The sequence below is a fragment of the Rhinolophus sinicus genome, linkage group LG06, assembly GCF_036562045.2.
Source record: "Rhinolophus sinicus isolate RSC01 linkage group LG06, ASM3656204v1, whole genome shotgun sequence".
NCBI lineage: Eukaryota > Metazoa > Chordata > Mammalia > Chiroptera > Rhinolophidae > Rhinolophus > Rhinolophus sinicus.
The window spans coordinates 81,497,147-81,518,830 of record NC_133756.1 but is presented as its reverse complement, the minus strand read 5'-3'; the positions used below and the strand labels follow the sequence as shown (position 1 = coordinate 81,518,830).

The 21,684-nt window shown below is 42.0% G+C and overlaps 1 protein-coding gene and 1 long non-coding RNA gene across 2 annotated transcripts in view; one reads left to right on the top strand and one right to left on the bottom strand.

The window, feature by feature from the left end:
- The window catches only part of CD3E (CD3 epsilon subunit of T-cell receptor complex), a 67,198-nt gene that overhangs the window by 31,513 nt on the left and 14,001 nt on the right, over nucleotides 1-21,684 (top strand). The window lies entirely within an intron of this gene.
- On the bottom strand, nucleotides 1,728-6,113 carry LOC141572173 (uncharacterized). The gene is made up of 3 exons (XR_012497377.1): nucleotides 4,758-6,113; nucleotides 2,135-2,291; nucleotides 1,728-2,054 (listed from the first exon to the last, which is right to left on the bottom strand). It is a non-coding gene; the product is annotated as an uncharacterized LOC141572173 (long non-coding RNA).

Sequence of the window (21,684 nt, the reverse complement as noted above, 5' to 3'; positions counted from 1 at the left end):
TCTCACACAATGGGGGGATTCCCTGGGAGACGGGCTTCTCCTCTATTAATAGTTCACCTGGGTCACAAGGCGCAGTGTCCCGGTGGGTATGCGGAGAGCTTTTGATGTTCCAAAGCTCTTCCAGCTCCTGATTCAGAGCCCGTATGTTTCAGCAGTTCTGTTTACCCCTGCAGGGATCCGCCCAGATAGGTGGGGCCAGGGGCAGGGTAAGTTGTGAGAGGTGGCCCAGAGCAATGGCGGCGACCGCCACCACAGCCGGTCCTGCTTCCACAGCTTCTCCCCTCCCGGCCCCCTGCCGGAACCAGCTGGACTGCGAACTTGTGTCTGCGGTCCACAGTTCTCAGAACAGCAAATATTCTGTTCTTTTGATCTGACACTGCTCATGTTCTGCTTCTAGCACTGGGCAGGTGAGGCCGGGGCAAGCTCTGGGAGGGGAGGGAGGGGGCGGCCAGTCTCAGTGCCTAAGGCTTCTGTTCTCTGCTCAGCAGTGAGGGCTTAAACCACCGTTTTCAGCCTTTTTCCCTCAGTCTTTTCTCCGAGGTCTCTGCCGTGAGCGTTGGGTTCAGCCGTGTTATATGCTGCCCCCTCAGCCCTGTGGGCCATAAGCGGAGCCCTAGCAGTCCGAGTTCTTCCCTGTCCCGCAGCTGCAGTTGTGGTAGTTTCGGGAAGCACCGAGCTCGGAGCACCGAGCCAGGTCCGTGTGCTGCGCCCAAGCAGCTCCGTCTCCGCACTTCTCCCCCTCCCTCCTTCCCCCGCTTGTGCGATTCTCCCACCTGTAGGTGATTTCGGTAGTGGGCCTCCTCGTCTTGCCTGTCTGCTGTGCAGGGAGTCCCCTATGGAGTCTCTGTTGTTCGATTCGTTGTAAATTCCAGGGGAGCCCTACAGAGGCCCACCTCATGCCACCATTTTTCCTATAGTTCTCTTTTTCTTTCATTTATACATCACATCTTTCTAGAACTTTCTGTGACAGTGCTTCTCAAAGTGTGGTCTGCAGACTACCTGGAAACTGTCACTGGTCCTCTAGGAGATAAATACAAAACCTGAGACTTAGTGTTTAAAGCTATTATAAGTAATTTGACCTTGCCACAGCATCCAAGGCCATGATCAGACGACTCATTGTATAGAGTATAGAACACAATGGGCCTTGCAAATTGCATGGCAGGAGGCATATGATGTTCCACTTCATATGATGTGAGCCTTGTGTTAGTCACATGCGCTAGAACCACATATTTGTTATACACTAGAGTTTGCTGAGCACTGGTTTAGGAAACACCGAGAAAACCAAAGTCAGGTTGTTTTTTGACCAAAAAGCCACTACCATTTTGAGGTTTTTTCCCTGATCTAGTTTGTTTCTTTAGTATTTTTATATGAATGATGTGTAGTAATTTGTTTGTAACAGACAAACAGTATTTAACCATACTACTAGAAATAAGAAACTCCAAATTAACTAAGATTTTTAAATTTATATTTATTATTCTTTATTTGTCTTGAGAAGCAAAAACTCATGAAAGGGAATGTAATTTCGCAACAAAATCACTAAAGAAAGAGATCTGACATTCTAAATTCATTCTTATTTTCATCTCTGTACACCTGTTAATTCCCTCTAACATTCCTTCTCACTGTTCTCTACCTATTCATAGTTTTTCTTTTCTCTTAAGGTAGGGTGTGGGTGACCATATCATTTACCATCCAAACTGGGACACTTTTGAGAGTGAAAGAGGCATTATTGATATTTACACTGGAAAAACAGGCATAAACCAGGACTGTCCCAGAGATACTGGGAGGTAGAGTCACCCTATTTAAAAAACAAAACAAAAAACTGTCATGTCCTCTGTTTCCACATTTATAAAATCAGGGGATTGGACCAGTGACTTCCAAAGACCCTTCTAGCCCTTTTCATTCTAAGAGTCTACTGTTCTGATTAAAAATGCTTCATCTTTAAAACTCAGTCTTACTCAGAAACAAAACCAAAGACAGTCAGTCAGGTTGCTCTTCCACAGAAAGTCTGCTACAGGCCTCAGGACCACTTTTCTTCGTCATATACCTGTTGGATGCTGAGAAGCAAAAGTGCTGAGTTAGCTAAAGCATTTCAGTCTCTCTGCCCTCCCCTCCATTTCCCAATGAGGCCTGATACCTTCAAGGGAACAAGCAGGTTGGACGTGTTGGCTCAAAAGCATTTCTGGGTGGGAAGAACAGCCAGCCACTTGTCCAGGCAAACAGGATGTGACTCTTCTCAGGTGAGTCAGAGCAAGAGAGGGAAAGCACTCCTAATCCACTCATGAGGGGGTCGGCTCCATTTCACAAAGGGGAAGACAGGACAAAATCTCAGCATCATTACTGTTTTCTTCCAGTCTGCCCCAGTGTTATGTGCCCCCTGAGTGTCAATGTCTGCTGAGCTACACTAGCAGGAACCAGCGGAAATGTCTTCTTTTAAAGAAAGAGCAAAAATTATTATTTAAAGCTGTCACCTTGAGTGCAAGCTTTTGTTCTAATGATTCTGACACTATGCCAAAGATTTCTAGAATAACTTTTTTGAAATTGCCTTAGAACGCTGAACCACAATTTTTCTTGAGATCATAATGATGGCAAATCTATTGAGAGTTTGATCTTTTGACACATTTAAAAGTCATATAGATCAAATTCAAAGAAAGTGAGGAAGTGAGTGAGCAAACTGGGCACTGATTATAAAATCACGAGAGTGATGATCCTGTGAAATATGTAAATGGTCCCTGAGGATCCTTTGAAAGACAAAAAAACTATTTTGTACATAATTATGATAAGGATATCATGGAATTTACTTTAAGATCTCTCATATAGTGATTAAGTTAGATGAATATTTTAAATGGCTCTTCTCTTTATGGATTAAGGCTTTTCATGATCTGGCCCCTGCCAACTATTCAGCCCCAATTCCCCATTTTCCGGGCTCCTTGAAACTTATTCTTAGCTATGCAAAACTAAACAATGCTTGTTCTTACCTCCACATATTTATCTGTACATACTATTCTGTCTACTTTGTCCACTTGGAATTCTTATTTTTCTTTCGTAATTAAGTTCACATTCTATGAAGGCTTCCCTGACCCCTGGAGTCAGGGAAGTTCCCTTATGCCTGCGACACCTTTATTATAGACAATATGCCACCATTACTTCTTTATATATCTGTCTCCACTCTAGACTGAGTTCCTTCAGGGCAGAGTCCATTGCTTATTCATCTGTGTATCCTCAGCTCCTAAAACTGCTAGGCACATAGTAGTCACTCAATACACATTTGCTAAATCAGTGAATGCACAGTTACGGAACAGTCTCCAGTGAAACTGAGCAGTATGGGGCTCCCTCTGGTGGAACTCAAAATTGCTTCAAGGGTGAAGTCCTAAAACTGAGTCCCAGCTTTAATTTTGCTTTATTTTTGTATCTAAGTGACAATCATCTCTATGACGGAAAAATCTACTCTGAACAAGAACTTCTCACCTTCCACTGTCTGCAGCCTCGGAGCCATCATGAAAGGAGGGAAGCAAATATTATCTATACTACATATAGTAGATTCTATTTGAATATGTATAATGTAACATATTAAATAATAATTGTCACAGTCTGTCTCCCACTTTCATCCATTCATTATAAGTTTTAATTATTGAATGAATAAGCAAAACCCCTGAAATCTAGGGTTATGAAGCTTAGAATTTTGAATGTACCCATTCATTTAATAAATAATGATTTATTTGAATAAGCAAACTGAGGCTAAACACTTATAGAGTACCAGTGATAGGCCCAACACTGTGCTGAAAAAATTTTAGGAGATGCCATATCTGGCTTCAAGGAGCTCATAGCTCCATCTGCAAAGCTCTGTGCAAAGCATTTGAGTACATTGCATCATTTAATTCTCATCACTGTATTTTACAAATGAAGAAACTGAAGATGACAGACATGAAGCCATTAATTTACCCAGCTACCCAGCTCACTCCCACTACAAAATAAATGATAGAACTAGAGCTTGTTCTGGGGATTCTGTGTCTAAATATAAAGTTCTTCCCATGGATTATCACAAAGTCAAAGGCAATTTGTTTTTAACTTTTACTATGGAAAATTTCAAACATACGCAAAAATAGACAAAACAGTATAATAAACCCTAGATACCTAGCACCCAGTCCATCACATCAATCGCGTTCAACCTTTTTCCATTTCACCTTCAACTACTCATCTGATACCATTTTGAACAACTTGAAGACATCATATCATTTTACTCATAAATATAACTTCAATGCCATTATCACACCTGAAAAGAATTGATATTTCCTATATATAAAATGTGCAGTGTTAAAATTTTTAAGATAGAGACAACCAAGATGGCACAGTAGGTAAACACTGTGTTTACCTTCTCTCACAACCAAACCAAAATTACAGCTAATCTGCAAAACAACCATTATTGAGAACCACCTAAAATCAAGCTGAACTGAAGCCTTTCAACTGATGACATGCAGAAGCCACCTCCAGACTAGTAGGAGGGTCAGAGACATGGAGCAGGCTGGTCCCACACCTGCATGTGACCATGAAAGATCGGGATGGCTATTTTGGTGGTGGGGGTCCCCCATCTCCTAAAAGAGTGAGAGATACCAGCTCCACCCCTTCCCAGGGTTCCAGTGCCAGGGAGAGAAGTCTCCATAATTTTTGGTTGTGAAAACCAGCGGAGATTGGGACTGAGTGGGACTGAGTACGGCTGCACTCACAGGTGCTCCTCTTAAAGGGACTGAACCTGGACTTACCCACCAGTGGAATGGTTCACTCTGAGCTCCAGCGCTGGGACAGCAGCTAGAAAGGTGGCAGGGACAAATAGTGGGGAATAGAGTTGTCTGTCTTGGGACTGGGACTGAAGAGGCAGCTTTCTCCTGGACAGGGGAGCTAGTGGAGGCCATTGTTTCTTTGTTGAGTCCTCCCCCTAACCAGCGTGTGACCACAGAATTCTTTGAGTACAGAATCTTCTTTCTGAGTCTCTGCCATTTGTTCGCCCTGCCCTGGCAATTTGAGACCCGGCCCCACCCAACTTTTGGGCACACCCAGGCTGCTTTCAGTGGCTTTCTCATGTAAACTGCTTGATTTGGATCAAGCTGCAGACTTTCCTAGGGTCTCTTAAAGGTTTGTGGAACACAGACAAGCAGCATCTGGCTTGAGTGTGTCCCGTATCTCTGGCTGAGCAGTCCTATGCTGGCACTAGTGGCAGCCAGCCTTGGTTCGTGGCTTGGCCTCTCAAGGTGTTTCCAGGAACAGCACAGGTGGCAGCCCTCTGTGGATTTCTTTTTGGCTCCAGCTAGGTGGCTCCAGGTGGGGCACAGGCTGTGGCTGAAGGAGAGCTACAACAGATCCCATCCAAGGTGGCCCTGAGGCTGGTGCCCCCAGTGACCAGCTTCAAAATGAGCTGGAGCATCGCCTAGCCATCTGCAAGTATGACACACCCAAGGGGTGGGTTGGGCAGGCACCAGAGTCCTGCTGAGGCAGATCCTGCTCCCTACGATCAGCCCCTGCATAACAATTCTTCCACTGTAGTCAAGGCCAGTCCTCACAACCAGTGAGCCCAAGGGTCAGTTCCTGATATTGATGTGCAGTTATCAACCGAGGCTCAACTACAAGAGAAGGGCACACACAACTCACACAAGGGACACACCTGGAGCGTGAAGCTCAGGTGACAAGGAAGACTGCGCCAGTGAACGCCACAGCACACCTACTACATAAGGCCACTCTACTAAGACTGGAAGACATGGCAACCCTACCTAATACATAGAAACAAACACAGGGAGGCAGCCAAAATGGGGAGACAAAGAAACATGTCCCAAATGAAAGAACAGAACAAAGCTCCACAAAAAGAACTAAGCGAAATGGAGATAAGCAATCTATGAACTTGCAGAGTTCCAAACGCTGGCTATAAGAATGCTCAATGATCTCATAAAAATGGAGATGGAAACCATAAAAATCATAAAAATGAACCAGTCAGAAATAAAGGATACAATAATGGAAATGAAGAATATATTACAGGGAATCAACAGTAGATAAGATGAAGCAGAGAATCCAACCATCGATGTAGAAGATAAGGTAGCAGAAAACACCCAACCAGAACAGCAGAAAGAACAAGGAATCCAAAAAATTGAGAGTTTCAGGGGCCTCTGGGACAATATCAAGTGTACCAACATTCACATTGTAGGGGTACCAAAAGGAGAAGAGAGAGAGCAAGGAATTGAAAACCTATTTGAAAAGATAATGACAGAAAACTTCCCTAACCAGGTGAAAGAAATAGACATTCAAGCCCAGGAAGCACACAGAGCCCCAAACAAGATAAATCCAAAGAGGCCAACACCAAGACACATCATAATTAAAATGCCAAAGGTTAAATACAAGGAGGAAATCTTAAAAGCAGCAAGAGAAAAGCAGTTAGTTACCTACAAGGAAGCCCCCATAAGACTGTCAGCTGATTTCTCAACAGAAACTTTGCAGGCAAGAAGGGCGTGGCAGGAAATATTCCAAGTGATGAAAAGCAACGACATACAACCAAGATTGCTCTACCCAGCAAGGCTGTCATTCAGAATTGAAGGACAGATAAGGAGCTTCCCAGACAAGAAAAAGCTGCAGGAGTTCATCACCACCAAACCAGTATTACAAGGAATCTTAGAGGGACTTCTTTAAGATGGGAGGGGGATTAAGGACAGATGAAAGCGGAAGGGATTAAAGAAGAATGAATTGAGTGTTACACAATAGTCATGGAGATGTAGGGTATAGCACAAGGAATATAGTCAACAATATTGTAATAACTAGGTATGGTGCTAGATAGATACTAGACCTATCAGGGTGCTAGATGGGAATAGGGTTGGGGGCAGGGTGAAAAAGGTGAAGCCATTAAGAAATACAAACTGATAGTTAATACAGTATGAGGAATACAATCAACAATGTTATAAAGCTCATATAAGGTGCCAGATGAGCACTGAACTTATCAGGGGGATCACGTCATAGACTGACCAATGCTCTATACACCTGAAGAGCTGAAGTAGAATAATATTGAATGTCAACTATGACTAAATATATAGGTACACATAGTCACAGGATGTGGAGTATAACTTAGGGAAGATAGTCGATGGTATTGTAGCAGCTATAGAAGATGTCAGAGGGGTAGTAGCTTGGGGGTGAGCTATCACTTTATGAGGGGTTTAAATGTCTAACTATTACATTGCTTTGTATACCTGAAACTAATAAAATAATTTTTTTTTAAAGATTTTATTGGGGAAGGGGAACAGGACTTTTTTGGGAACAGTCTGTACTTCCAGGACTTTTTTCCAAGTCAAGTTGTTATCCTTTCAATCTTAGTTTTGAAGGGCGCAGCTCAGCTCCAGGTCCAGTTGCCATTTCTAGTTGCAGGGGGCACAGCCCACCATCCCTTGCGGGAGTTGAACCAGCAACCTTGTGGTTGAGAGGACGCGCTCCAACCAACTGAGCCATCCGGGAGCTCAGTGGCAGCTCAGCTCAAAGTGCCATGTTCAATCTTAATTGCAAGGGGTGCTGCCCACCATCCCTTGCCGGACTCAAGGAACTGAACTGACAACCTGGTGGTTGAGAGCCCACTGGCCCATATGGGAATCGAACCGGCAGCCTTCGGAGTTAGGAGCATGGAGCTCTAACCGTCTGAGCCACCAGGCCGGCCCAAAATTTTTTTAAATTAACTCATAAACGTCATAAAATGTTTTTACAGTTTATTTATTTGAATTAGGGTCCAAATAAGGTCTAAAATTTGCAATTGGTCCATAAATGTCCTAAGTCTATTTTAACCTATATATTCCCCTTAATCTCTTTTTTATTTCCTTGAAATTTACATTTTAAAAAACTGGGTCATTTGTCAGATAGAGTTTTCCACAGTATGGATTTTTTTGCCTGCATCACGATGATGTTGGGTAATATGTTCCTTTGTATTTCCTGTAAATTGATGTTGGATTTATAGCAGTGGTGTTCAGTCTTTAGTGGGCATCAGAATCATCTGAATGGCTTGATAAACAGATTGCTGGGCCCCACCTTCAGAGTTTCTGATTCTAGTCTGAGGTGAGTTCTGAAAACTTTCATTTCTTTTTTAAAATATTTTTTTATTTTTAAATTGCAGTTGACATACAATATTATATTAGTTTCATATGTACAACATAGTGATTACACATTTATATACCTTATGAAGTGATCATCCTGATAAATCTAGTACCCATCTGACACCATACATAGTTTTTACAATATTATAGACTATATTCCTATGCTATTTTATATCCCCATGACTATTTTATAACTACCAATTTGGACTTCTTAATCTCTTCTCCTTTTTCACCTATCCTCCCAAACTCCCTCCCATCTGGCAACCATCAAAATGTTCTCTGTATCTATGTGTTTTTTCTGCTTTGTATGTTCATTTATTTTGTTTTTGAGATTGCACATATAAGTGAAACCATATGGTATTTGTCTTTCTCTGCCTAACTTATTTCGCGTAGCGTAATACCCCCTATGTCCATCCATGTTGTTGAAAGATGGCAAGATTTCATTCATTTTATGGTCAAGTAATATTCCATTGTACATGTACGTACAACTTCTTCTTTATTCATCTATCGATAAACACTTAGGTTGCTTCCATATCTTGGCTATTGTAAATAATACTGCAATGAACATATGGATGCACATGTCTATTCGAATTAGTGTTTTTGGTTTCTTCAGATAAATACCCAGAAGTAGAATCGCAGATCCTTCTTTGTCTCTTGCTATATCCTTTGTTTTAAAGTCTATTTTGTCTGGTCTACGTATTGCTATCCGAGCTTTTGTTTCCATTTGCACGAAATATCTTTTTCTATCCCTTTACTTTCAGTCTGTGTGTATCTTTCGATCTAAACTAAATTGCTTGCATGCAGCATATGTAAGAGTTTTGTTTTCTTATCCATCCAGCCACCCTATCTCTTTTTTTTTTTAATGGTACTTTTATTTTTATTTATTTTATTTTTTTCCAAGTCAAGTTGTTGTCCTTTCAATCTTAGTTGTGGAGGGCGCAGCTCAGCTTCAGTTCCAGGTCCAGTTGCCATTGCTAGCTGCAGGGGGCGCAGCCCACCATCCCTTGTGGGAATCAAGGAATCTAACTGGCAACCTTGTGGTTGAGAGGATGCGCTCCAACCAACTGAGCCATTCGGGAGCACAGTGGCAGCTCAGATCAAGGTGCCTTGTTCAATCTTAGTTGCAGGGGGTGGAGCCCACCATCCCTTGTGGGACTCAAGGAATTGAACTGGCAACCTTGTAGTTGAGAGCCCACTGGCCCATGTGGGAATCCAACCGGCAGCCTTCAGAGTTAGGGGCATGGCGCTCTAACAGCCTGAGCCACTGGGCCGGCCCCACACCCTGTCTCTTTTTGATTGGACCATTTAATCCATTTACATTTAAAGTAATTGTTGATAGATAGATAGTTATTGCCATTTTATTATTTATATGTTTGATCTTTTTTTCTCCTTCTTATAGAAATCCCTTTAACATTTATTGTAATACTGGTTTGGTGGTGATGAACTCCTTTAGCTTTTTCTTGTCTGAGAAACTCTTTTTTATCTGTCCTTCAATTCTATATGATAGCCTTGCTGGGTAGAGTAATCTTGGTTGTAGGTTCTTACTTTTCATTATGTTCAATATTTTATGACAATCCCTTCTTACCTGCAAGGTTTTTGTTTAGAAATCAATTGACAGTCTTTTGGGAGCTCCTTGCAGGTAACTTTTCTTTTGTTGCTTTTAAGATTCTCTCTTTACTTTTAACCTTTGGTGTTTTAATTATGATGTGTCTTGGTGTGGGCCACATTGGGCTCATCTTGTTTGGGCTTCTTTGTGCTTTCTGGGCTTGTATGTCTTTTTCCTTCACAGGATAGGGAAGTTTTCCATGATGATTTCTTCAAGTAGTTTTTCAATTTCTTACTATCTTCTCTTCTCCTTCTGGTACCCCTATAATGCAAATGTTGGTACACTTGATATTGTCTCAGAGGCCCCATAAACTATCCTCATTTTTTTGCATTCTTTTTTCTTTTTGCTATTCTGCTTGGGTGCTTTCTGCTACCTTTTCTTCCAAATCACTGATTCAATCTTCTGTTTTATTTAATCTCCTGTTGATTCCTTCCAATGTATTCTTCATTACAATTATTGTATTCTTCATTTATTTTATGCTTTCTATCTTCATTTTTTGTTTCCTATCTCTTTTTTAAGTTCTCACTGAGATCACTGAGCATCTTCATAACCAGTGCATCTGGTAGATTTATTTTGTCTCCATTTTGTTTAGTTCTTTTTCTGGAGTTTTGTTCTGTTCTTTCACTCAGGAAATGTTTCTTTTATTCCTCATTTTAGCTGCCTCACTGTGTTTCTATAAATTAGGTAGAGTGGCTATGTCTCCTGGTCTTGGTAGAGTGTTCTTATGTAGTAGGTATACTGTGTGGCCCAGTAGCACAGTCTCCTTGGTTACCTGGGCAGTGTGCTCCAGGTGTGTCCCTTGTGTGGGTTATGTGTGCCCTCCAGTTGTATTTGTGCTTTGGTTGCCGTTGGCAAAGCAATGGGAGAAATTGACTCTCAGGCTGATTAGTTGTAAGGACTGGCTGTGACCATGGTGGAGTAGTTATAGTGCAGAGGCTGACCCCACAGAGCAGGATTCATTTTAACAAGCCTCTGATGCCTGCTGAGTCTACCCTTTGAGTGTGTCATTTGTGGAGGTATTTGCGTAGTGCTGTGGTTTGGTCTGAAGCTGGCCACTGAGTATGTTGGTTCTGGGGCTTCTTGGGAGGGACTCTGGCACAGGCCAAGGTCAACTGATGCCTCTGCCCTGCCTGGGGCCACTGGATAAGAGCTACAAAGTGATCTGCAGATGGTTGCCACCTGTGCTGGGCTTGGAGGTTCCTGGGAGAGTATAAGCTGTGAACTGAGGCTAGCTACCACTAGTGCTGGGCTTGGGGCTGCTTAGCAAGAGGTATGGGGCATGCTGAGGCCAGATGCTGCTTGTTTGGGGTTTGCAAACCTTTGAGAGATTTAGTAAGTGGAGCAGATGCTGGGTATGGGGAGTGTCCAAGAAAGAAAAGTGGCTTCTGCCAGCACTTCTGTCTGGGAGAAAGCTGCCCCTCCAGCGCTCACCCTGAGGCCAGACAATTCAGTTCCTCACCATCGTCCCTGGCATCTTTTGAGCTGCTGCCCCAGCATTGGAGCTCAGAATGAGTGAACCCATCAGTGAGTATGTCTGTGTGCAGACCCTTTAAGAGAAACACCTGGGACTCCAGCAGCCACTCTGTCTCACTCAGCCACAATCTCCATTGGTTTTCACAGCCAGAAGTTATGGGGACTTCTCTTCCCAGCACTGGAACCCTGGGCTGGGGAGCTTGGTATGGGGCTGGAACCCCTCATTCCTGAGAGAGGACCTCTGCAGGTGAGATATTCCTCCTGATTTCCATACGTGAATGTGGGATCAGCGCGTTCCACATCTCTGCCACTCCTACTAGTCTCAATGTGGCTTCTTCTGTATAGTCTTAATTATGAGACTTCTGTTCAGCTAGACTTCTTGTGATTCTTGATGGTGACTGCTCTGTAATTTAGTAGTAATTTTGATGTGCTCATGGGAGGAGGCTAGCACAGCATTTATTTATTCTGCCATCTCGATGGAAGCCCCTGAAAATTTGCATTTCTATCAAGTTGTCAGGTGATGTTGAGAACACCCAAGAATCATTGATGTAGTCTAGACTGAGGCTCAATCAGATTCAGAGTTGACTTTTTGTAAACAACACAACTTTATAGGGGGTATTGTGCTCTTCCTTCAAGGGGTACATAATGTGTGATTGTCACTTTTTGTGATGTTAGCAGTCTTTAATGCCTAAAACCATTCATTCATTAGGTGTTGCAAAATGGTCCTATTCTAATTCTATCATTCTTGTGTTGAAAAAAAAACAGTCAAAATAGAGTCACTTTGGCTAAACCACATCATCAAACCAAAACTTAATAACTAACCAAATTGCAGTTTCAACCTCTCCCAGAAGTCAAATTTTAAACCAATCAGTCTGAAATTTCCAAATCAACACTAGTGAGGCTATCTGTCTGATAAGACCTCCTGCCTTCCCCTAAGGGAAGGTACCCTGGCCTGAAATAATGCACTTTTTAATATCTTAGTCCCACCCTCATTCTGTCTATAAGAATCTTCCATTTTGCACAGCTTATTGCTGCACCCTTCTAATTGCTAGCTGGAATACTGCTCGATTCATGGTTCACTTATGAAGCCAATTAAATCTTCCATTTTACTGGGTTGAATTTTGTTTTTTGAACATGTGCTCCATTTACTAAACTATTTTTAGGAAGAGGTACTCCCTCATCTATTAAATGGTTACCCAATGGAATAGTTAACATAGGAAAGACCAGTTTTGAGCACGAGTTAGTTCACCAGCATTGTCCAAGTGTTATCAATTAGAGATATTTTTCTTTGTGCTTTTTATTTGTTTATAGTGTCATTATAAACTCAAGGCATTAAACATATTTGATGCATTTCAAACATTACAGATATTATCCTTATTGATTCTCAAGAGTATAACATCTTTGGTCAGTGGGAATTTCTTCACATTGGCTCCTGAATCCGTTAAGGTGTGTTTGCTATATTATTTAACAATATTCAAGTCTTCTATAGAAAATAAGAGGAAGAAACACACAAGGAGGATAGATGAAATTAAGTGTAGAAGCCAGTAGCTTATGAGACATGTTATACTTTGAGAGTAAAGCAGATGTCTGCTGATATAGGAAGGAATGGACAAACTAAGTATGCATTAAATATTCATGAGGAACATGAAACACCAAATATTTACGAGGCTGTCAATGTAAGAAATGTCCAAGCCTGTAGAGAATGTTTATGAGAGTTTATTTGAGCCAAACTGATGACATATGCTGGGGAGCAAGATCTCAAATACTCCGGAGAATAACAATTTTGCAGATTGTTCTATGCATTTGAAATTAAGGAGAGAATGTAAAGAACATTAGAGGTGGGAGACAACAAGACAGGGATTGGGTTACAGGATAGTTAATAAGATTATGTGCTCTCTTGAGGGTTAATACCCCCTTCTAGGGGCATTACTTCCTGTGTTTCAAAGGTGTGTTAACCTAGATGCACAAGAACAATAGACAGGGTACTTAAGGCAAAGATAAACCTTCTACTGAAGAAGTTAGATGCCAAGGGCATTACTACCCACTATGACCTGCCCAGTTAGGAATTTATGATCAGATCACCCTATGAGTTTATCTTCCATAGAACCTCTTTTTTGTCCGCAAGCCACTAAATATTCACAAAATCTTAAATCAGCCACCTGTTTGTGATACCTATTCTGAGACTCTGTGTCCTCTGCCTGAGATATGCAGATGAACTGCCCATCATAGCAATTGGCAAGTTACAACTGTAGCCTGGAATTCTTGCCATTGAGTTCCTACAACAGTGTAGGAGAGAAAAAAATTTTCTTCAACGATCTTAGGGGCACTGGCTGAGTCTGAAAATTAAACTGACAAAGATTAACTCTTAAAAAAGTATGTAAGTTTACAAATTCTTTTGTAACCTAAAGCCTATAAATTTATTTAATATAAGTTTTTTGTGACATGAGAGCCTTCATAAGGAAATGAAGACTCAATGAAACAGTTAAACCTGTATTTTACGCTAGGTTTGATGAAGAGTACACAGTTGTGGGGGCTGGCCCGGTGGCTCAGGCGGTTAGAGTTCCATGCTCCTAACTCTGAAGGCTGCCAGTTCGATTCCCACATGGGCCAGTGGGCTCTCAACTACAAGGTTGCCTGTTCAACTCCTCGAGTCCCGCAAGGGATGGTGAGCTCCGCCCCCTGCAACTAAGGTTGAACCCGACACCTTGAGCTGAGCTGCTTCCCGGATGGCTCAGTTGTTGGTTGGAGCGCGGGCTCTCAACCACAAGGTTGCCAGTTCAATTCCTCGACTCCCACAAGGGATGGTGGGCAGTGCCCCCTGCAACTAAAATTGAACACAGCACCTTGAGCTGAGCTGCCGCTGAGCTCCCAGATGGCTCAGTTGGTTGGAGCGCATCCTCTCAACCACAAGGTTGCCGGTTCGACTCCTACGGGGGATGGTGGGCTGTGCCCCCTGCAACTAAGATTGAACACGGCACCTTGAGCTGAGCTGCCGCTGAGCTCCCAGATGGCTCAGTTGGTTGGAGCGCATCCTCTCAACCACAAGGTTGCTGGTTCGACTCCTGCAAGGGATGGTGGGCTGTGCCCCCTGCAACTAGCAACGGCAACTGGACCTGGAGCTGAGCTGTGCCCTCCACAACTAAGACTGAAAGAACAACAACTTGAAGCTGAACAGCACCCTCCACAACTGAGATTGAAAGGACAACAACTTGACTTGGAAAAAAGGCCTGGAAGTACACACTGTTCCCCAATAAAGTCCTGTTCCCCTTCCCCAATAAAATCTTTAAAAAAAAAAAAAAGGAAAGAATCACAAAGAGAAATGAGCAAATATAGGAGATTTTAAAAAAAAAGAGTAGACAGTTGTGAAGGAGTGATAGGTTAAGCAGTATGACGTAACTGTAATAATCTGAGGAAACAGAAGAACTGTTCAGATTCTCCTGAGTCCCTTTGTCTTTGGACATAATGATGCATCTTCCTTCCAAACATAGGGAGGACACCTCGCATCTGAGGGTTTTATTACTTGTTTCAGGGGAGAAAGGTATGGGATCATCAAAGTGACCTTCCTGCTTTTGCCTTTTTCTCAAACTCCTTCAACTTAAAATATTCAATATGTCAAGGTGCCATAGTTAGGGTAGTGTATCCTGAACCCCATCAAGAGCAATAACATTTGGGGTCCAGCCACCATCAATCTACTGAGCCCCACTTGCTCACACATACGTCCAGTCCTTGTAGCAGGCTGAAACAGCAGTCACAAAAAGATACATACTGTATGATTCCACTTACATGAGGTATCTCCAATAGTCAAATTCCTAGAGACAGAAAGTAGAATGGTAGTTTCCAGTGACTGGAAAGAGGGAGGAATGGGGTATTGGTGTTCAATGGGTATAGAATTTTAATTCTGCAACATGAAAAGTATTCTGGAGATTGGCTACACAACAATATGAATATACTTAACACTACTAAACTGTATACTTAAAAATGGTTAAGGAGGTACATTTTATGTGTATTTTGCCACAATTAAAAAAAAAATAACAATCCTTTAAAAAGAAAAAAATAGGGCCACTGTTTGCTAGAATTTGAGAGGAGAAAAGAACCATTTGGGAAGCCAGAGAGGAGAACACACATAAGTAGACTTCCAGTAAACAGAGTGAACTTCCAGACTGGTCTAGTGGCTGGTGGTAAAGGTTGAGTGAGGGCAAAGTTCAGAGTAAAGTCATCTCACAGCAAGCATTTATGTGCCCATAATACTAATTTCCTGGTCAATTGCTGCCTCCTTCTGTTCATGTTGGGAAGAAACTAGAGACGGTTCTGTGAACCCAGGATGGAAGAAGGCTCTAGAATAGTGATTCTCAACTTAGATGGTACTGTTCCCTAGAGGTTATTTTGGAATGTGTGGGTTGTTTGTGTGGGATGCTAAAGACATATACTCAACCAAATACTGGCACCTTGCAATGCTCAGAACAGGTCAGCAAAACAAAGGGAGGGACTGTCCTACATCCCTCATGACTTTCAAATGGCCCAAGGGACATTTACGGACATAGCACATGATAGAACTTTCACCTCAGTTTCCTGACTTGTTAGTAAGAGCTATTATATTAGGAAAAGTCAGTGGAGGCACTTGAAACTTTTCTATGACTCCCAACCAAGGTTGTAAATAAAAAACAATATAGCATCCTAAAGGGAATGGCAGAGATTAGTATCACTTTGAAAGGCTTAAAGGATGCAGGGATGGTGGTCCTATCACATCCCCATTTAATTCACTAATTTGGCCTTTGAAAAAAGTGGGGAATCCTTGCGCATGAGTGGACTACTGTAAACTTAACCAAGTAGTAGCCCCAATTGCAGCAGCTAAGCCAAATGTAATCTTTATTCAAGCATTCACACACAAGTGACAATATATTAACACTTTCCTGGTCTTGCCTGGGGCTGTATTAACTACTCCACTCTCTGTCATAACATAGACTGAAGAGACCTGAATAATCTGGACATTCTTTAGAACATTTCATTGGCTCACTATATCAATGATATCATGCTAGTCAAATCAAATAACCAAGAAGTGGCAAGTACTTCGAGGCCTTGGGACATGGTCAATAAACCCTAAAGATTTAGGGGCCTGACACATAAGTGACCTTTCTAGGAGTCCAGGGTCTTGGACCATCCAGGCCATCTTTTCTGAAGTAGAGGACATATTATTGGGCTTTGCACTGCCCTCACCACTAAGAAAGAAACAAAATACCTTATATGCCTCTTATGTTTTGGAGGAGCATATTCTATGCTTGGTTTATTTACTATGTGACATGGAACTCTTCCAGCTTTGAGTGGAGCCCAGAGCAGTAAACAGCTCTGCAGCAAGTCCAGGTTGCGTTGCAAGCAGCTCTGCAACTTGGGCCATATTTTGGCACATCTGATGGTAATTAGTATCTGTGGTGGGAAAAGATGCTGTTGGAGTTTATCACAAGCTCTAGTAGGAGAATCATAATGTTGATACCTAGGATTCTGCAGCAAGACCATTCCATCTGCAGTAAAGAACTGAATACCATTTGAAAAGCAGCTCCTGGCATGCTACTAGAGTAGATATACTGGTAGAGTTGAGTAACTGACTATGGGACATCAATCGACCATTAAATCAAGACTGCCTGTTATAAGGTAGGCACTGTCAGCTCTACCAAGTCAGAAAGTTGGGTGGGTACAACAATCCATCATAAGATGGAAGGAATGCAATCTGGATCAGGCATGAGCAGCACCAGAGGATACAACCTGCAGGAGTACCTGGCCCACAGACCCATATCATCCACCACTGCTGCACCAACACTTCATCCTCAAGAAAACCTACAGCTGCATGATGGGCCCTCCCCAAGGACTAGCTGACAGCAGAGAACAAAGCCTGAGCCTTGTTGACTGACGTCAGCTCAGTAAGTGAAGCTAAAGTGGGTTGCTGCAGCCCTACAGGTCCACACAGGAGTGGCCTTGACAGACAGTAGTTAGGGGAAGTCCTCCTAAAGAGCAAAGCTGTTGGCACTGTAACTGGTCATCCACTTTATGTGGAAAGAGAAGGGGCCTGGGTGTAAGAATACGTACAAATTAATGAGCAGTGGTAAATGATTTAATTTATTGGTCAGGGGTCTAGAATGAGCAATGTTAGAAAATTGGGGGCAAGGAAGTATGGAGAAGAGGCATGTATATGGCCCCATGGGAGCCGTTATAAAGTGTGAATATCTTTGTGTCACATGTTAACACCCACCAGAGAACATCCATCATGGAAGAGGCACTACAACACAACGTAGAAGAAAGTGACTTGGCCAGCTAATGTCATTAGCCTCTGTCCTTGGTCATGCCAATACAGGACCAATGGGGTTATGATTGTAGTAGCAATGGTGGCATTAGTGGAGGCTATTTCTGGGTACATGTGGGCTCCCACTCACCAAGGCTGATCTAGCTACTGCTGCTGCCAAAACAGAGCCCAATGCTGAGCCTGACTTAGGACAATCCCTGGAGGAAACCATTCAGCTACAACTTGGTTACATTGGACCCCTTTCCAAACAAACTTAGAAAGGGTTCAATTCATTTGATAGGAATTGATACATACAAAGGCTTGACAATTAAGTTCATGAACTCATGTTAGAAAAAGTGCTACACTGTACACCTGAAGCTGAAGCTGAACAATAATGAATGTCAACTACAATTTTATATATATATATATACACATACGTATATATGTATTATATATATATATATATATATATATATATATATATATATATAATATATATACACACACACACACACACACACACACACACACAGTTACAAGAAGTGGAGTACAGCATTAGGAATAAAGACAGTGGAAATGTAATGGCTGTGTGCGATGTCAGAGGGGTAGATGGGGGGAGGGGGGTTATCACTGTGTAAGGGATATAAATGGTAAATGTCTAACTATTACATTGTTTTGTACACCTGAAACTAATAAAAAAAGAAAAGAAAAGAAAATGATTGATAAGCAAAAAGAAAAAATGTTATACCTCATTGCTGAATATCACTACAGTCACCTTCGAAGTATTACCCTTGGGAAGTTATGCACCAATGCCAGCACCCAGTCCACCCTTCAAAGCAACTTTGGAACTCTTTTTCTGGAAAGGCCATAAAAGCTATTGTCGTATAACCCTTGATGTCCTGAATGTCATCAAAATATCTTCCTTTCAATATTTCCTTTATCTTCAGGTAAAGAAACAAGTCATTGGGGGCCAGCTCAGGTGAGTAGGGAGGGTGTTCCAATACAGTTATTTGTTTACTGGCTAAAAACTCCCTCACAGACAGTGCTGTGTGAGCTGGTGCATTGTCGTGATGCAAGAGCCATGAATTGTTGGCAAAAAGTTCAGGTCACTTTCTTCTAACTTTTTCCCTCAACCTTTTCAGCACTTCCAAATAGTAAACTTGGTTAACTGTTTGTCCAGTTGGTACAAATTCATAGTGAATAATCCCTCCGATATCAAAAAAGGTTAGCAACATCGTTTTGACTCTTAATTTGGACTGACAGAACTTATTGGTCATGGAAAATTGGCTGACTTCCATTGTGTACTTTGACACTTTATTTCATGGTCGTATTGGTACACCCATGTTTCATCACCAGTGATAACATGGCCCCAAACATCGTCTTGCCTCTCCAAAAGGTCTTGGCAAACTTCAACTCTCCTTTGCTTTTGTTCATCAGTGAGCTCCTTCAGGACCATTTTTGCACACACCTTTCTCATGCCAAGATTTTCAGTTAAGATTTTCTTGTTTCTTTATCGATATTTACTTAGTCTGCTGTGCTTCTCACAGTCAGCCGACGATTCTGATGCACAATTCGACAAATTTTTGCAATGTTTCCATCAGTTCTGCTCATTACTGGCCGCCCTGACCTCTCTTCATCAGTGACGCGTTCTCTCCCCTCAGAAAAACGTTTAAACCATTTGTACACTGCCGTTTTCTTCATGGCATTATCCCCATAAACTTGGACTAACATGTCCCTGATTTCACTTCCACTCTTGCCCAGTTTAACAAAAAATTTAACGTTTGTTCATTGCTCTAATTCAAGCTCAGACATTCTCGCTACGACACACAAAAACACACAACAACAATGATGAACGCCACTCAGCAAGACACCGTCACATATTGACACAAACACAGCTGTGAGACACTGATATACCAAAGTTATGAAACCTTACCGAGCTGTTTGTACAGTGCTGCCAATGTAAGCACATGGTGGCAAGTTCACAAACTTAATTGTCAGACCTCATAGTCTGGGTATGTGTTTGACTTCCTTATCTGAAATGCCTTAGCTAGCCCTACCATCCAAGAGTTCACATACTGCCTAATTAATCAGCATTGGGTCTTTTTTGTTGTTGTTCAATTGGACTATTATTCTTAATTTTTTAATTACTTGTTTCTTTTTTTACAGTTAACGTTCAATATTATTTTATATTAGTTTCAAGTGTACAGCATAGTAGTTAGACATTTATATAATTTATGCAGTGATCCCCCAATTAGTCTAGTACCCACCTGGCACTATACATAGTTGTTGCAACCTTACTGACTATATTCTCTATGCTGTACTTTACACCCCCATGTCTATTTTGTAACTGCCAATCTGTATTTTTTAATCCTTCACCTTTTTCATCCAGCTCCCTAACCTCCCTTCCTCTGGCAAACATCAGTTTCTTCTCTGTGTCTATGAATCTGTTTCTGTTTTGTTTGTTGGGTGGGGTGGGGTGTTGTTGTTGTTCTTTAGATTCCACATATAAGTGAGAACATATGGTATTTGTCTTTCTCAGTCTAACCTATTTCACTTAACATAATATCCTCTAGAGTCATCCATGTTGTTGCATCAGCACGGGATCTTGCATAGCATCACAACGTACCATGGGACCCACTTTATAACAAAGGTGTATAGATATAACCATGGGATCCACAGGTCCTATCATATACCACATCATCCTGAAGCTGTCCTCTGAGTGATCAATGGAATAGCCAACTTTTTGAAGACACATGTAAGGTAACAAATTAGAGATGACACCCTGCAGTCTGAGGTACTATCCTTTACAATGTGGCGTACATCTTAAATCAATGAGTATAATATGGTACTGTGTCCCCTTTAGGGAGAATATATGCATCCAGGAACTAAGAGTTGGAAGTAGAAGTATCCATAAGTAACATTACTCTAAGTGAACCATTTAGGAAATTTGTGCTTCCTGTCTCATTAACTTTAGACTCTAAGTTTCTAGAGGTCATGGTTCCCAGAGGAAGAATATTTCTACCATGGTACACAGCATTGTCCTATTAAACTAAGCCACCTGCTGCCTACAAACAAAAAACGATTCACCCTCTCAGCAGAATGAATCTCTCTTTGTTATCAGGAGAAGTCAGTGCTTCAGGGGATCCTAGAACGCAAGGGTTCAGAGCCGGAAAAGGCATGCCAACCAGGAGTTTAGCTTCCTCAAGGTGTCTTCCCTTAGGTCAGCAGAAGCGCTAGCTGAGGCTGGAGCAATCCAGAATGGGTGACAAAGAAGGGAGATGATGACTATCAGGTGGAACCCTCAGAACAGATGCTATAATTTGTCCTACTAACTTTCCTTTTCTAAGCTTCTCCAGGAAAAGAGCCTGTTTAAGAATGGAGTGAAATTAACTATGTATTGTGCCAAGTGAATACTAGACTAATCAAGGGGATCACTTCGTATATTATATAAATGTCTAGCCACTATGCTGTACACCTGAAACTAATATAAAATAATATTGAATGTCAACTGTAATTGAAAAAAATTTTAAAGGGGTAGGGGGAAAAGAGAAAGGGAATAAGAGGTTCAAATTTCCAGGTATAAAATAAGTCATGGGGATGTAATGTACAGGTTGGAGAATATAGTCAATAATACTGTGATAGCATGGTATGGTGTCAGATGGTTACTTAACTTATCATGGTGATCACTTCTTTAGGTGTATAAATGTTGAATAACTATGGTGTACACCTCAAACTAATATAATATTGTATGTTAGCAATATTTTAACAAAAATATTTTTTTTAAAGAATGGGGTGAAGGGGCCGGCCGGTGGCTCAGGCATTTGGAGCTCCATGCTCCTAACGCCGAAGGCTGACGGTTCGATTCCCACGTGGGCCAGTACCAGATGGCTCAGTTGGTTGGAGCGTGGGCTCTCAACCACAAAGTTGCCGGTTCGACTCCTCGACTCCCGCAAGGGATGGTGGGCTGCACCCCCTGCAACTAAGAAGGAACATGGCACCTTGAGCTGAGCTACCACCGAGCTCCCGGATGACTCAGTTGGTTGGAGTGCATCCTCTCAACCACAAGGTTGCCAGTTTCAACTCCCGCAAGGGATGGTGGGCTGTGCTCCCTGCTACTAACAACGGCAACTGGACCTGGAGGTGAACTGCACCCTCCACAACTAAGACTGAAAGGACAACAACTTGACTTGGAAAAAGTCCTGGAAGTACATACTGTTCCCCAATAAAAA